We start from the raw sequence: 15,476 nt of genomic DNA, 5'->3' as shown, positions 1-15,476 counted from the left end.
AAAAAAAAAAGAAAGGTTTTAAAGAGACAGAGAGCAAGCATCAGAACCAAATTCAGATATAACTGGGATGTTGGAATTACCAGACCAGAAATTTAAAACAACTATGATCACAATGCCAAGGGCTCTAATGGATAGATAGCATACAACAACAAATGGGTCAATGTAAGCAGAGAGTTTAAATTCTAAGAAAGAACTAAAAAGAAATAAATACTAGAGATCAAAAACACTGTAATAGAAATAAAGAATGCCTTTGATGGGCTTTTTGGTAGACTGAACAAGGCTGAAAACAGAATCTTTGAGCTTGGAAATAACCGCCAAAACTGTAAAAATAAGTAAGACTATATAAATAGAATCTCCAAGAACTATGGGACAACTACAAAGGGTATAACATATGTGTAATGGAAATAGCAGGAAGAGAATAACCAGAGAAAGGAACAGAATAAATATTTGAAGCAATAATGAAAGAGAATTTCCCTCATATTAATGTCAGACACCAAATCACAGATCACAGAAGTTGAGAGAACACCAAGTAGGACAAATGCCAAACAAACAAACAAAAGCTCTACAACCAGGCATACATATATAAGTTGCAGGAAATCAAAGATAAAAAAATTCTGAATGAAGCCCGGGGAAAAAGACCTTACTTGTAGAGGAGAAAAGATGAAAATTAAGGCTGGGCGCGGTGGCTCAAGCCTGTAATCCCAGCACTTTGGGAGGCCGAGACGGGCGGATCATGAGGTCAGGAGATCGAGACCATCCTGGCTAACCCAGTGAAACCCCGTCTCTACTAAAAAATACAAAAAAAAAAAACTAGCCGGGCGAGGTGGCGGGCGCCTGTAGTCCCAGCTACTCGGGAGGCTGAGGCAGGAGAATGGCGTAAACCCAGGAGGCGGAGCTTGCAGTGAGCTGAGATCTGGCCACTGCACTCCAACCTGGGCGACAGAGCGAGACTCCGTCTCAAAAAAAAAAAAAAAAAAAAAAAAGATGAAAATTATATCCAACTTTTCCTCAGAAAGCCTGCAAGCAAGAAGGGAACAGAGTGAAATATTTACAGTGGTGAGAGAAAAAAGCCACCAACAGCATTCCGTATCCACAAATGATACTTTAAAAGTAAAGAGAAGCCAGGCACAGTGGTGCATGCCCATAGTCCCAGCTATTCAGGAGGCTAAGGTGGAGGGATTGCTTGAGCCCAGGAGTTTGAGTCCAGCCTGGGCAGCATAGTGAGACTCTCTCTCTCTCTTTCTCTCTCTCTCTCTCTATATATATAAGATATATTTAATTATATAATATATTTAAAAGGGAGAAATAAATACATTATCAGACAAACAAAGACTGAGGGAATTTGTTGCCAGTAGACCTGCCTTGTAAGAAATGTTAAAAGAATTCCTATAGAGTAGTGGTCCCCAACCATTTTGGTACCAGAGACCAATTTTGTGGGGAATGGTTTCAGGATGAAACTGTTCCACCTCAGATCATCAGGCATTAGATCTCATAAGGAGTGTGCAACCTAGATCCCTCACATGCACACTTCACAATAGGGCTCACACTCCTATGAGAATCAAATGCCTCTGCTGATCTGACAGGAGGTGGAGCTCTGAAGCCTGCTGCTCACCACCTGCTGTGTAGCCCTAACAGGCCTTGTACCAGTACCGGTTTGCAGCCCAGGGGCTGGGGACCCCTGCTTAAGAGAGAAGTAAAATGATATAGGTCAGAAATTTGGATTTACATAAAGAAAGAAAGAGCACTGGAGATGAAATAAGGTAAAATATATTATTTAATTCTAATTGACCTAAAAAATAGCAGTTCACTCAAAATAATAATAGCAACAATGTATTCAATCATGCATATTTCTGTGTATATTTTTAAATGCTTATGTATAACAGAAATAAATGACAGCAAAGACACAAGGGATGGGAGGGAGAATTAGAATTATTTTGTTATTATAAGGTACTCGCACTACCTGTAAAGCAGCATAGCGTTCTTTGAAAGTGGACTTGGATTCATTGTAAATGTGTATTTAAAACTCTATGGCTGGGATCCCAGGCACTTTGGGAGGCTGAAGTGGGCAAATCATGAGGTCAGGAGTTGGAGACCATCCTGGCCAACATGGTGGAACCCCATCTCTACTAAAAATACAAAAATCACCCAGGCGTAGTGGCACATGCCTATAATCCCAGCTACTCGGGAGGCTGCTGCTCACCACCTGCTGTGTAGAGGCAGGAGAATCACTTGAACCTGGGAGGTGGAGGTTGCAGTGAGCTGAGATGGTGCCACTGACTCCAGCCTGGCAACAGAGCTAGACTCTGTCTCAAAAAAAACCAAAAGCAAACAAACAAACAAAACCTCTAGGGCAACTGCTAAAAATGTAAAAAAGAAAAAGAAGAAGTATAACTGATATGCTAAGAAAGAAGAGAAAATGTAATCATATAAAATAGTCAACTAAACTACAAAAAGGAAAAAAAGAGTGGAAGAAAAAATAGGAACAGAGAACAAAGACAACAAAGAGAAATAGTCACCACAAACATGGTAGATACTAATCCAACTGTATCAATCATCATATTAAACATCAATGGTCATAATATACCAGACAATGGAACATTATTCAGTGCTAAAAAGAAATAAACTATTAAGCCATGAAAAGATGTGTAGGAAACTTACATGCATATTACTAAGTGAAAGAAGTCAACCTGAAAAGGCTGCATACTGTATGATTCCAACTAGACAGCATTCTGGAAAAGCCAAAACTAGGGAGATGGTAAAAAGGTCAGAGGTTGCCAGGGGTGAGCAGGGAGGGAGGAATGAATAGGTGGAGCACAGAGCATTTTTAGGGCAGTGAAATTATTCTGTATGATGCTATAATGGTGAATAGATGTCATTATAAATTTGTCCAAACTCATAGAATATACAAAGCCAATAGTGAACCTTACTGTAAACTATGGGCTTTGTGTAATAGTGTTATGTCAATGTAGATCCATCAGTCGACACAAATGTACCACTCTGGTGGGGGCTGCTGATAAATTGATGATGAGGGAGGTTATACATAATGGGGGCAGGATATTATGTGAAGTCTCTATACTTTCTGTTCAATTTTGCTGTGAACCTAAAACTGCTCTAAAAAATAAAGTCTATTTTAAAAAAGCAAGTGGTAGAATAGTGTGATTCTATTTTGATTTTTAAAATTACGTATTTACACGTAACAGATTCAAGCAATATAAACGTCGATTCAAATGAACTGTTCATAGTGGTTATTCTTGGGGTGGGGGAAGGCAGGGGCTTCTGAGCCTTTCTTTCTTACATTAATGAATGTGAACAATGAAATGAATGAATATGAAAGTTCCTGCAGCCCAAAATGGTTCTAAAAGAACTGACAGAAGCATTGCAGAACCATGATCTGTAATCTTCTGGAATTACTGAGAATCATAAAAGTATCAAAAGATGGGATGAATGCCTTGATATTTTTAATAGGGATAGAAAGGCTGTACAATGAAACACTGCAAAACATAAACAAAGGAGTCAGGAAACCTGAATTCTAGACTTAGCTCTGCTGGTCCTATGTAAAATGATTGATCCCAAATCTCCTCTTAATGGTCTCAAAACATCTCTTCTTAATAACTCAGTGTGGGTGTGCTGCAGTGTAAATCATTGATTGCACGGAGATAATTCAATAGAAAAGAATGACTCATCTACATGATTCAGGAGAAAATACGCTGTATCATTTCTACTTAGCAAGCAAATGTTAACTAATTAAGTTTTGCACTTAAATAACTTTGAAAAATCTACAAAAGTTCAATGTTCATGATAAGCACAGAGTGGTACACCTTTGGTTAATCATTAGAGATAGATTTAATAAGGATTTTCATTCTTGTGTAATATTTTGGAATACATATCTAAATTTAGTGGGAACAGTAAAAACATTGTTTTCCCTTCGCATTCTTTAAATTGAGCCTAGTAATTAATGTTCCTATAAAAAATTAAAAACTGTAACTAGGAAATAACAAAATAATTACTCCCAAATTCTCCTCCCAAGAATAATATTAACATTTTCATACTTCCAAAACAAACAAACAAAAATATTTTTAGAGGTCAGGCACAGTGGCTCATGCCTGTAATTCCAGCCCTTTCGGAGGCCGTGGCAGATGGATCACCTGCGGTTGGGAGTTCGAGACCAGCCTGACCAACATGGAGAAACCCCGTTTCTACTAAAAATACAAAATTAGCCAGGCGTGGTGGTGCATGCCTGCAATACTAGCTCCTCGGGAGGCTGAGGCAGGAGAATTGCTTGAACCTGGGAGGTGGAGGTTGCGGTGAGCCGAGATCATGCCATTGCACTCCAGCCTCGGCAACAAGAGTGAAACTGTCTCAAGAAAAAAAAATCTTTTTAGGGACCAAAAATGATACACAGATAATTGAATTAACATGAATTCTTAAAAAAAAAACCCAAAAAACAAAAAAACAAAAAAAACTTGCTTCTATTGTAAAACTATTCTTCCTGTAATTATTAAAATTTGAAATACTGTGAAATTCTTTTGAATAAATTGCAAAGAATATATAAATAACGAATGAACTCATTGAATTAGACTTAGATTCTATAAAAAAGAGTTAACTATGAAAGGTTTTAGATTAATTTTTATAAAGAGTATATACTTTTACAAATAATGAAAGTTATCAATGGTACAGAATAATGTTCCTTGTATATTCAAAGGATAAACTTTTAACTGTTGACAAACTACCGCAAATGGGCTGGATTGTTCGGTATTTTTCCGGCAGCAGGATATCAACACAGAAAATAAATGATTAGGCAGAACATGGTGGCTCTCGCCTATAAACCCAGCACTTTGGGAGGCTGAGGCGGGTGGATCACTTGAGGTCAGGAGTTCCAGACCAGCCTGGACAATATGGCAAAACCCCTCTCTACTAAAAAATACAAAAATTAGCTGGGCATGGTGGCACGCTCCTGTAATCCCAGCTACTCAGGAGGCTGAGGCAGGAGAATCACTTGAACCTAGGAGGCAGAGGTTGCAGTGAGCTGAAATTGTGCCACTGCACCCTAGCTGGGTGACAGAAAGAGACTCTGTCAAAAAAAAAAAGAAGAAGGAAAGAAAGAAAGAAGGAAAGAAAGAAAGAAAGAAAGAAAGAAAGAAAGAAAGAAAGAAAGAAAGAAAGAAAGAAAGAAAGAAAGAAAGAAAGAAAGAAAGAAAGAAAGAAAGAAAGAAAGAAAGAAAGAAAGAAAGAAAGAAAGACAGACAGACAGGGAGGGAGGGAGGGAGGGAGGGAGGGAGGAAGGAAGGAAGGAAGGAAGGAAGGAAGGAAGGAAGGAAGATGATTAATTTAGGTCTTTACTTCATATCATCCCAAAAAGTATATCCTTGATAGGTCATAAAACACCAGAAAACAATGAACTAATATAAAAAGATGCACTAGACAAAAAAATACTCTTTTGAGTACTGAAAAAAAAGGATGATATTATAAAAGAGAAATATGTATACATAATTTTTAAAGAGAATGTTATAAAACAAATATTAATATTGAAAGCAGGGAAACTGAAAATATATCTGATATAAATAGCATGGGGGGCAATATAAACAGTAAATTATCACATGGAAAAACATATAGCTTTACAAGTAATTAAATACAAGTAAATTATCAAACATTTCTGAAAGAAACTGTTAATAGTGGTTAATTGCAGGACAGCTAGAAGACTGAAGAAAATAAGCTAAAAAAAAAACACCACATATAACGGCTGGATGCAGTGTCTCATGCTTTTGTAATCTCAACACTTTGGGAGGCCAAAGTAGGAGGATCACTTGAGACCAGCCTTGGCAACATAACAAGACCCCAACTCTACAAAAAAAAAAAAAAAATTAGTCGGTTGTGGTGGTGCATTCCGGTAGTCTCAGCTACTTGGTGGGCTAACAGGGGAGGACTGCTTGAGCCCAGGAGTTTAAGGTAGCAGTGAGCTGATTGTGCCACTGCACTGCAGCCTGGGTGAGAAAGCGAGATCCTGTCTCTATTTTATTTTTTTTCTTTTCAGAAAGCCCAGACCTTACAAGACACCTTGTCTCTCTCTCCCTCTCTCGAAAGAAAGAAAGAAAGAAAGAAAGAAAGAAAGAAAGAAAGAAAGAAAGAAAGAGGGAGGAAGGAAGGAAGGAAGGAAGGAAGGAAGGAAGGAAGGAAGGAAGGAAGGAAGGAAGGAAAGAAGGGAGAGAGAGAGAGAGAGAGAGAAGGAAGGAAGGAAGGAAGGAAGGAAGGAAGGAAGGAAGGAAGGAAGAAAGGAAGAAGGAAGGAAGGAAGGAAGCGAGAGAAGGAAGGAAGGAAGGAAGGAAGGGAGGGAGAGAGGGAAGGAAGGAAGGAAGGAAGGAAGGAAGGAAGGAAGGAAGGAAGGAAGGAAGGAGAAATATAAGATGTTGAATGTTGTAGGATATTAGCATAATAGTTCCCTGAAAGCATCACCAAGACAACCTGTTGATCAAAACAATCTGTTGATAACACAAAGCTGTATTTATTTTTATCATGGTAGGGAAAAACACTACCTTGACATATGTTGGTCTTTTTACTATGAACTTGTTTAAATGCATAGTAACAAATTCATTCTTATAATTTATACTTAGACTATTATTACAGTTTTGTGAATTGAGAACATGAGAATGGTCAAATTAGTGGGTCCAAGAAAATTTGCTGAACAAATATCTTTAAGCCTACTGCCAAGACTGTAAAATATGTATTTCTCTGTGTGTTTATGTATGTTCAGACATATAAGTAGAAATTTTGAGAGTACTTTTATTAGCACTTAAAATATTAGCACTGTAAAATATGTATTTCTCTGTGTGTTTACATATGTTCAGACATATAAGTAGAAATTTTGAGAGTGCTTTTATTAGCACTTAGTGTTTTAGCTAGTTTGTTTTTTTTTAACTTGTTGTTTTGGGACATATTTGAGAGAGATTACCAAGTGGTAATTTGCAAAAGGAGTTTGCAGTAAGAGGCCTATATCTTATTTAAAGGATATCTTACTTTGAGCTTAAATTATTTTACCATTGAGGTGGCATCCACAGAGCATCAAGTACAGAGCTGGGTACAAGGATATGGGCTAAAGTGTGCTATTCTCATAATCATAACTTCTGACATGAGAGACACCTCTGTTGCATCATGCATCCAGGAGAAGGAGATTCCTTTTGACCTATAAAGAAGGGAAGGGCCATTACTTTGGTATCTTGTAAGGGTACTCTTGTGAATAAGTTGAAAGATCTCCAAATAGGATGACTTATTTACAGGTGCCTTATCTTCACAGAAACTATAATTGACTTCTAAACAATTTCAAGGTACAAAGTACTTCATTAACTCGAGTGAACTCTGTTTTATTTTATTTTTCTTTTTGAGATGGAGTCTTGCTCATCGCCCAGGCTGGAGTGCAGTGGCACGATCTCGGCTCACTGCAAGCTCCGCCTCCCGGGTTCACGCCATTCTCCTGTCTCAGCCTCCCGAGTAGCTGGGACTACAGGCGCCTGCCACCACGCCCGGCTAATTTTTTGTATTTTTAGCAGAGACGGGGTTTCACCGTGTTAGCCAGGATGGTCTCGATCTCCTGACCTCGTGATCCGCCCGCCTCGGTCTCCCAAAGTGCTGGAATTACAGGCGTGAGCCACCGCGCCCGGCCTTATTCTGATTGGCTTAAGTAAGCCATATGGTGGTTTAAAAGTCACTGAACTCAGTCAAGCCAAGTGACTTAACTAGTAACACAGTTTTTCTTAAAAGATAGTTTTCCTAAAGATAGGATATCTTTTGCAAATGACTGTCATACTGTAACAGAGCTTTGGAAAGTTCTTAACCCTACTAACAAAGGTTGCTAGCAACTGCTAGAAGGAAAATGAACTCATTCTCCAATTATATTAAAATTCTTCTGAAGGGCATACCCAACTTTGGCTGGGTGTGGTGGGTTCATGCCTGTAATCCCAGCACTTTGGGAGGCTGAGGCGGGCGGACCACTAGAGGTTAGGAGTTTGAGACCAGCCTGGCCAACATGGTGAAACTCCAGCTCTACTAGAAAAACAAACAAAAAAAAATTAGCTGGGCGTGGTGGCACATGCCTGTAATCTCAGCTACTCGGGAGTCTGAGGAAGAAGAATCACTTGAACCCAGGAGGTGAAGACTGCAGTGAGCTGAGGTCATGCCACTGTACTCCAGCTTGGGTGACAGAGCAAGGCTTTGTCTCGATAAATAAAAAATAAAAGGGTATACCCAACTCAAAATGGCTTGAATGAAAATACTTACTGGTTCAAATAACCAGAACCCACAGCTAGACCAGTTCTCAGGCTTGACTTACTCCAGTGGCTCTGCTCCATCTCCCTCTCATTGTTTTGTTCTCTTTCGCCATCAGTGCAATCCTCAAACAGGTGGGTGAGATGGCTGCAAGTTTCAGGACTCACATCCACATATCATAACACATAGTAAAATGAGAAAGGGTCATTTCCTGTAGGTCTCCCAGAAGAAACCGCCAGCAAACTTCTCCTGGCATCTCAGTGGTGTAAATTCCTGAATCAATTCCTTACAAGGATGAGGTTACTCTTGGATTAATCGGGCCCATCCTGAAGCTGTGGTGAGGTCAGCCTTCCCTAAAGCACATGGGCTACATGGAAGAAGAGTGATTTCTAGGACAAAATCAGGGTTGGAAAAGAAGGGAGAGACGAAGTCTGGACAGGAAGCCAATGATGTCCATTAGAAATAAACCCCTAGTTTTCTTCTAGTCCAGATTCAGGACAATGTGAGAAATAATCTCTACTATTTACCATCATATTGTAAAAAGGATTTGTAGTGGCTTACAAAAACATATAAAATATAGCAAGATACAATGTGAAGAAAAAAAGAATAGAAAAAAGAAGATAAAACGAGGGACAAGCCCATTATACAAAATTCATTCAATATGATCCTGTCCACTTGCTACATGTGGGCTACAATTTTGACTCTGAGCTTCCTTCCTATCTACCAATGAAAGGAGTGAAACTTAATCAGAGACTATGTCAGTGAAGCATAGTCTTTTGGTTGCAGGGGACAGAGATCGAAATCAAACTAGTACAAACAAAAAATGAAAAAGAAAATGTATTGGCTAATTTAATAGAAAAGTCCATGAATGGATCTAGCTTTAGGCGCAGATGGGTCCAGAGTCTCAAACAACATCCTCAGGACATTTGCAACTGTGTTGGTTTCGTTTTCAAGTAGGCTCTTCCCAGTTGGTGGTAAAAATGGCCACAAAAGCTCTAGACTTATATGGTCCTTATGACCAGTAATCCTAGCAAAAGGAGTGTCTCTTTCCTGACAGCTCCAGGAAAAGTCTTTCGTAGGATTCTGAACAGCCCTGTTTGTGTTGTGTTCCTAGCTCCGGACCAATGAAGATGGACAAAGGAATGAGGCATTCTGACTGGCTAGCCAATTCCCCTCCCATGGGCAGGGGAATTGAAGCTATGTGACTAATAATCGCACCAGGAAAGCATCATTATTCAGGGGCAGCTTCAGAAAGGAAAAGAGTTAGGCAGACAATAATAATAATAATAATAATAATAATAATAATGTCTTTATAATGATATAATTCCATATACAAACCAATTGTTCAGAAGCCCAGCTACTCTTCAGGCTAACACTTAAGAAAAAGATTCTCTTCTAGGGTTCCAATGACACACTTATATAAATATTTTATACAGCTGTTTTCTATTTTTTTTTTTTTTTTTTGAGACAGTCTTGCTCTGTTGTCCAGGCTGGAGTGCAGTGGTGTGATCTCAGCTCACTGCAACCTCCAGCTCACTGCAACCTCCATCTCTCAGGCTTAAGCAATTCTCCCACCTCAGCCTCCCCAGTAGCTGGAACTACAAGTGCGCACCACCACGACCGGCTAATTTTTGTATTTTTTGTAGAGATGAGGTTTTGCCACGTTGCCCAGGCTTGTCTCAAACTGCTGAGCTCAAGTGATCTGCCTGCCTCAGCCTCCCAAGAAGCTGGGATTATAGGCATGAGCCACTGTGCCTAGCCTCGAATACATTTTCAGTATAGACTAGTGGCATAATGCCAATGTGGTCTGATTTTTTTTTTTTTTTTTTTTTTAGTTCTGTGAGGAACCAGAGCAATACAATCCAAATACACAACATTGTGATTTTAAAGGATAAAATTTTTCATCTGCACAGGAATGGGTGGATTGAATATTTTCATCACAACTCTTGGTTGTAGGGGAAAAAATATCCAATCAAACCAGTGTAGCCAGTTTACTGAAAGATGTAAACTAGAGAAAAAATAAGAAATAGTATTTTGCTTCCACCAGTGTCTTCAACAGTGCCATGTGACACTCCCTTCCCTTGTCTTTTTTTTTTTTTTCTTTTTTTTTTTTTGAGATGGAGTTTCGCTCTGTCACCCAGGCTGGAGTGCAGTGGTGCAATCTCGGCTCTCGGCAACCTCTGCCTCCTGGGTTCAAGCGATTCTCCTGCCTCAGTCTCCCGAGGAGCTGGGATTACAGGCACATGCCACCACACCAGCTAATTTTTTTTTTTTTTTTTTTGAGATGGAGCCTCGCTCTGTCATCCAGGTTGGAGTGCAGTGGCGTGATCTCGGCTCACTGCAACCTCCACTTCCCAGGTTCAAGCCACTCTTCTGCCTCAGCCTCCCCAGTAGCTGAGACTACAGGCGTGTGCCACCACGCCTGGCTAATTTTTGGTGCTTTTAGTAGAGACGGGGTTTCACCATGTTAGCTAGGATGGTCTCTATCTCCTGACCTTGTGATCTGCCTGCCTCAGCCTCCCAAAGTGCTGGGATTACAGGCATGGGCCACATGGCTAATTTTTGTATTTTTAGTAGAGACGGGGTTTTACCATGTTGGCCAGGCTGGTCTTGAACTCCTGACCTCAGGTACCAGCTTCAGCCTCCCAAAGTGCTGGGGTTACAGGCGTGAGCCACCGCGGCCGGCCCCTTCCCTTGTCTTGACCACATCTCAAGGCAGATCCTACAGCTTTTTGGTCTCTTTCAAGTATGAAAAGGTCCAGGCTAATCTAATCTGAAACTTCTTTCTCACATCCATTTTCTAAACAGCTTTATTAAGATGAAATTACATACAATTCAACCACTTGAAGTGTTCAATTCGGGATGGTTTTTAGCATATTCACAGAGTTTTGCAACCACTGCCACAACCAATTTGGGAACATTTTTATCACACACCAAAAACATCAACAACAACAGTAACAACAACAACATCCAACTTAAAGCTTCTCTCCTTTATTGGCTCAGGGACCAGTTATTTCTAGGGAACAAAGTGTCATTCCTTTTATCATTTTTCCTTGTTACTCAATTCCTCCTTCCCCAATTCCAGGATTCGAGCAGGAAGGTGAGAACCTGGAGAAGGGGTACAAAAGTAATTTTGCTGGCTCAGGGACCACTGATGAATTTTTCAGTATGTGGGACTTTGAATGCAAAAACTGGAAAAGTTCCAAGCAAATGAGGATGGCTGGCCACTTACGAACTGGTGCTGTTTGTAATTCACTCTTGCTTGATCAAAGGCTAACCATAAAAGTTTTCAATGGGCCGGGCGCGGTGGCTCACACCTGTAATCCCAGCATTTTGGGAGGCTGAGGCAGGAGGATCACGAGGTAGGAGTTTGAGACCAGCCTGGCCAACATGGTGAAACCCTGTCTCTACTAAAAATACAAAAATTACCTGGGCATGGTGGTGTGCACCTGTAATCCCAGCTACTCCGGAGGCTGAGGCAGGAGAATCATTTAAACCCGGGAGGTGGAGGTTACAGTGAGCCGAGATTGTGCCACTGCACTCCAGCCTGGGTGACAGAGCAACACTCCGTTTTGGAGGAAAAAAAAAAAAAAAAAAAAAAAAAGTTTTCAGTGTTTCAGCTGCTTTCCAAGTGGTCCAACCTGAATTCTGTCCTTCAGCAGTATAATTTCCCACTACTAGTAATGTTAAGTTTGATTACTGGGTTAAGGTGAAAACAACCAGATAGTCAATTATGACATTTTCTACTTTTTTGACTAGCAAGTAATCTATAGGGTGATATTTTGGCACTGTGGATATTCAGCTGCCATTCAACATTTTTTTTTTTTTTTTTTTTTTGAGACGGAGTCTCGCTCTGTTGCCCAGGCTGGAGTGCAGTGGCCGGATCTCTGCTCACTGCAAGCTCCGCCTCCCGGGTTCACGCCATTCTCCTGCCTCAGCCTCCCGAGTAGCTGGGACTACAGGCGCCCGCCACCTCGCCCGGCTAGTTTTTTGTATTTTTTTAGTAGAGACGGGGTTTCACCGGGTTAGCCAGGATGGTCTCGATCTCCTGACCTCGTGATCCGCCCGTCTCGGCCTTCCAAAGTGCTGGGATTACAGGCTTGAGCCACCGCGCCCGGCCTCATTCAACATTTTATCAAATGGTTTTAGCATTGGTAATCTTTGACTGATTTATTTCACTTGGAGCTAATTACAAAATTGTTATTTTCTAATTCTAAGAGAGAAAAAATGTTGCTGTGAACATTCATGTACCAACTTTTTGTGAGGACATATGTTTTCAATTCTCTGGGAGTATATACCTAGGAATGGAATTGCTGGGTCATATGGCAACTCCGTGTTTAACATTTTGAGTAATTCCCAGACTGTTTTACCAAGGAGTGGCACCATTTTACATTCCCATCAGTGGCATATGAAGGTTACAGTTCCTTCACATTCTATCCAACACTTGATATAGTCAGACTTTTGGATTACAGTAATCCTAGTGGGTATGAAGTGGTAACTCATTGTGGTTTTGATTTGCATTTTCCTAATGACTAATGATGTGCATTTTTTCATGTGCTTCTTGGTTAATAGTATACCTTCTTTGGAGAAATGGTTATCTTTTAATGTTGAATTTTAAGACTTCTTTATATATTCTAGATACAAGACCCCTATTGTACATATGATTCACAGATTTTCTTCCGAGGGTTGTCTTTTCACTTTATTGATGTCACTTTGAAGCATAAGAGTTTCCAACTTTGATAAAATCCAGTTTATCCAATGTTTTCTTTTGTCACTCATGCTTTTGATGTTATGTCTAAGATGGCTTTGCCTGACCCAAAAGTCACAAAGATTTACTTGTTTTCTTCTAAAAGGTTTTTTAGTTCTTAAATTTAGGTTATGATCCTTTGAGTTAATTTTTGCATTTGGTATAAGGTAAGGGTCCAACTTTATTCTTTGTATGTGGATATCCAGTTGTCCTAACACCATTTGTTAAAAAGACCATTCTTCCCCCCACTGAATTGTCTTGTAATCCTAGTCAAAAATCAATGGACTATACGTGTTTATTTCTGGACTCTCAATTGTATTCTATTGAGCTATATAATTATCTTTATGCTAGTACCACATTGCCTTGATTACCGTAGCTTTGTGCTAAGTTTTGAAATCAGGAAGTATGTCATCCAATTTTGTTCTTCTTTTTCAAAATTGTTTGGCTATCCTGGGGCATTTGCATTTCCAGATGGATTTTAGGATGAATTTGTCAACTTTTACACAAAAAGGCAGTTCTGCTAGACTCTGTAGATCAATTGAAGAGTGCTGGAATCTTAAAAGTAGTAAGTTTACCAATCTATGAACATGGGATATCTTTTCATTTATTTCTTCATTGTTAAGTCTTTTAAAATTTCTTTCAACAATGCTTTGTAGTTTTCAGTATACTGTCTTACGTGTTTTTTTTTTTGTTTTTTTTTTTTTGAGACTGAGCCTCGCTCTGTTGCCTGGGCTGCAATGCAGTGGTGCGATCTTGGCTCACTGCAACCTCCTCCTCCCAGGTTCAGGTGATTCTCCTGTCTTAGCCTCCCAAGTAGCTGGGATTACAGGTGCCCACCACCACACCTGGCTAATTTTTCTATTTTTAATAGAGACAGGGTTTCACCATGTTGGCCAGGCTGGTCTGGAACTCCTGACCTCATATGATCCACCCGCCTCAGCCTCCCAAAATGCTCGGGTTACAGGTATGAGCCACTGCGTCTGGCCTGTCTTAAACTTCTTTGATTAAATTTATTCCCAAGCATTTTATTCTTTTTGATGCCATTATAAACTGAATTTTTATTAACTGCATTTTAGGATTGTTTGTTGTTAGTGTAATGCATTACAATTGGTTTCATATACTGATCTGTGAGTAGGAAAACTCAAAAGTGTTTTTTCTGTTCTCACAACAATCAACACAGAGCACTTTTATAACCAAATGTGGGGAGTGAGGGGTCTCCCCGACACACACCAAGCAAGCAATCGCTTCTGCAGCAGACACCAGCTCAGTGTACTCTAATTCAATCTCAACATCATCTACCTGAAGATAGCATCAGATCCCACAGGTTGAGGGCTCAGTCCCCAAGACTGTCCCCACACTTCCTAATCCCCCACCAGCCAACTTCCAACATCAATTGCAAGCCCCAAATTATTTTGCCTGTGCTTCTCACCGACCAACTATAAATATTAATTCCCACAACTCCCTGCTCAGGTTTGACCGATTTGCTGGAGTAGCTAACAGAACTCAGGGAAACATGTTTAATATAATAAACGTTTATTATAGCTTTTTTTTTTTTTTTTTTTTTGAGACAGAGTCACTCCGTTACCTAGGCTGGAGTGCAGTGGCGTGATCTCAGCTCTCTGCAACCTCCACTTCCCAGGTTCAAACTATTCTCCTGCCTCAGCCTCCTGAGTGGCTGTGATTATAGGTGTGCAACACCACGCTTGGCTAATTTTTTTTTTTTTTTTTTTGCATTTTTACTAGAGACGGGGTTTTGTTAGCCAGGCTGGTCTTGAACTCCTGACCTCAAGTGATCTACCCGCCTCGGGCTCCCAAAGTGCTGGGATTACAGGCATAAGCTACTGTGCCCAGCCTACAAGGGGCTTTTTTTTTTCCTTTTCAACTTTTATTTTAGAATCACGGGATATACGTGCAGGTTTGTTACAAAGGTATATTGCAAGATGCTGAGCTTTGGGGTATGACTAAACCCATCACCTAGGTAGTTAGTATAGTACCCAATAGGTAGTTTTTCAGCCCTTCCCTCTTTCCTTCTCTACTCACTCTAGTAGTCCTCAGTGTCTATTGCTCCCATCTTTATGTCCACATGTAGCCAAAGTTTCACTTCCACTTATAAGTGAGAACATTTGGTTTTCTGTGTCTGCATCAGTTTGCCACCAAAAAAAAACCAAAAAAAAAAAAACCAAAAAAAAAAAAAGCCACAAAACACATTTATTAGTAAGGAAAAAATGCCACAAAATACATTTATTAGTCAGGAAGAGAATCATGCATCAAGATTTAAGGCAGAAAGGGAAAAGCTAACTCTACTGTTTTGTGCAAATGCAGTCAGGTTTATCATCAGGACAGCCCTTATCTATACAGCAGCTAACCCCTGAGCCTTGAAGGGAAAAGATAAATACCAGCTGCCAGTCTTTTGACTGTACAAGAGCGCCTGAACAATCAGAACCCTTTTTCTGGATTGGTCCAACCAATGATG

The 15,476-nt window shown here is 40.1% G+C and overlaps 1 protein-coding gene across 2 annotated transcripts in view; it reads right to left on the bottom strand.

Moving 5' to 3' along the window:
* Nucleotides 1–15,476, bottom strand: part of ABCC2 (ATP binding cassette subfamily C member 2) — an 87,458-nt gene that overhangs the window by 68,838 nt on the left and 3,144 nt on the right. The window contains exons 1-2 of one of the 2 annotated variants that reach the window (XM_073019249.1): nucleotides 7,911–14,554; nucleotides 7,033–7,177 (exon numbers count right to left, since the gene is read on the bottom strand). The gene's annotated coding sequence lies outside the window, so the exon portion shown is untranslated. Of the gene's footprint in view, nucleotides 1–7,032; nucleotides 7,178–7,910; nucleotides 14,555–15,476 lie in introns of those variants that run through there. The other variant, XM_073019248.1, reaches the window with a different exon arrangement.

This window comes from Chlorocebus sabaeus, chromosome 9 (assembly GCF_047675955.1).
Source record: "Chlorocebus sabaeus isolate Y175 chromosome 9, mChlSab1.0.hap1, whole genome shotgun sequence".
NCBI classification, from domain to species: domain Eukaryota; kingdom Metazoa; phylum Chordata; class Mammalia; order Primates; family Cercopithecidae; genus Chlorocebus; species Chlorocebus sabaeus.
The sequence above is the reverse complement of the archived record's forward strand: the minus strand, read 5'-3'. Positions and strand labels throughout refer to the sequence as shown.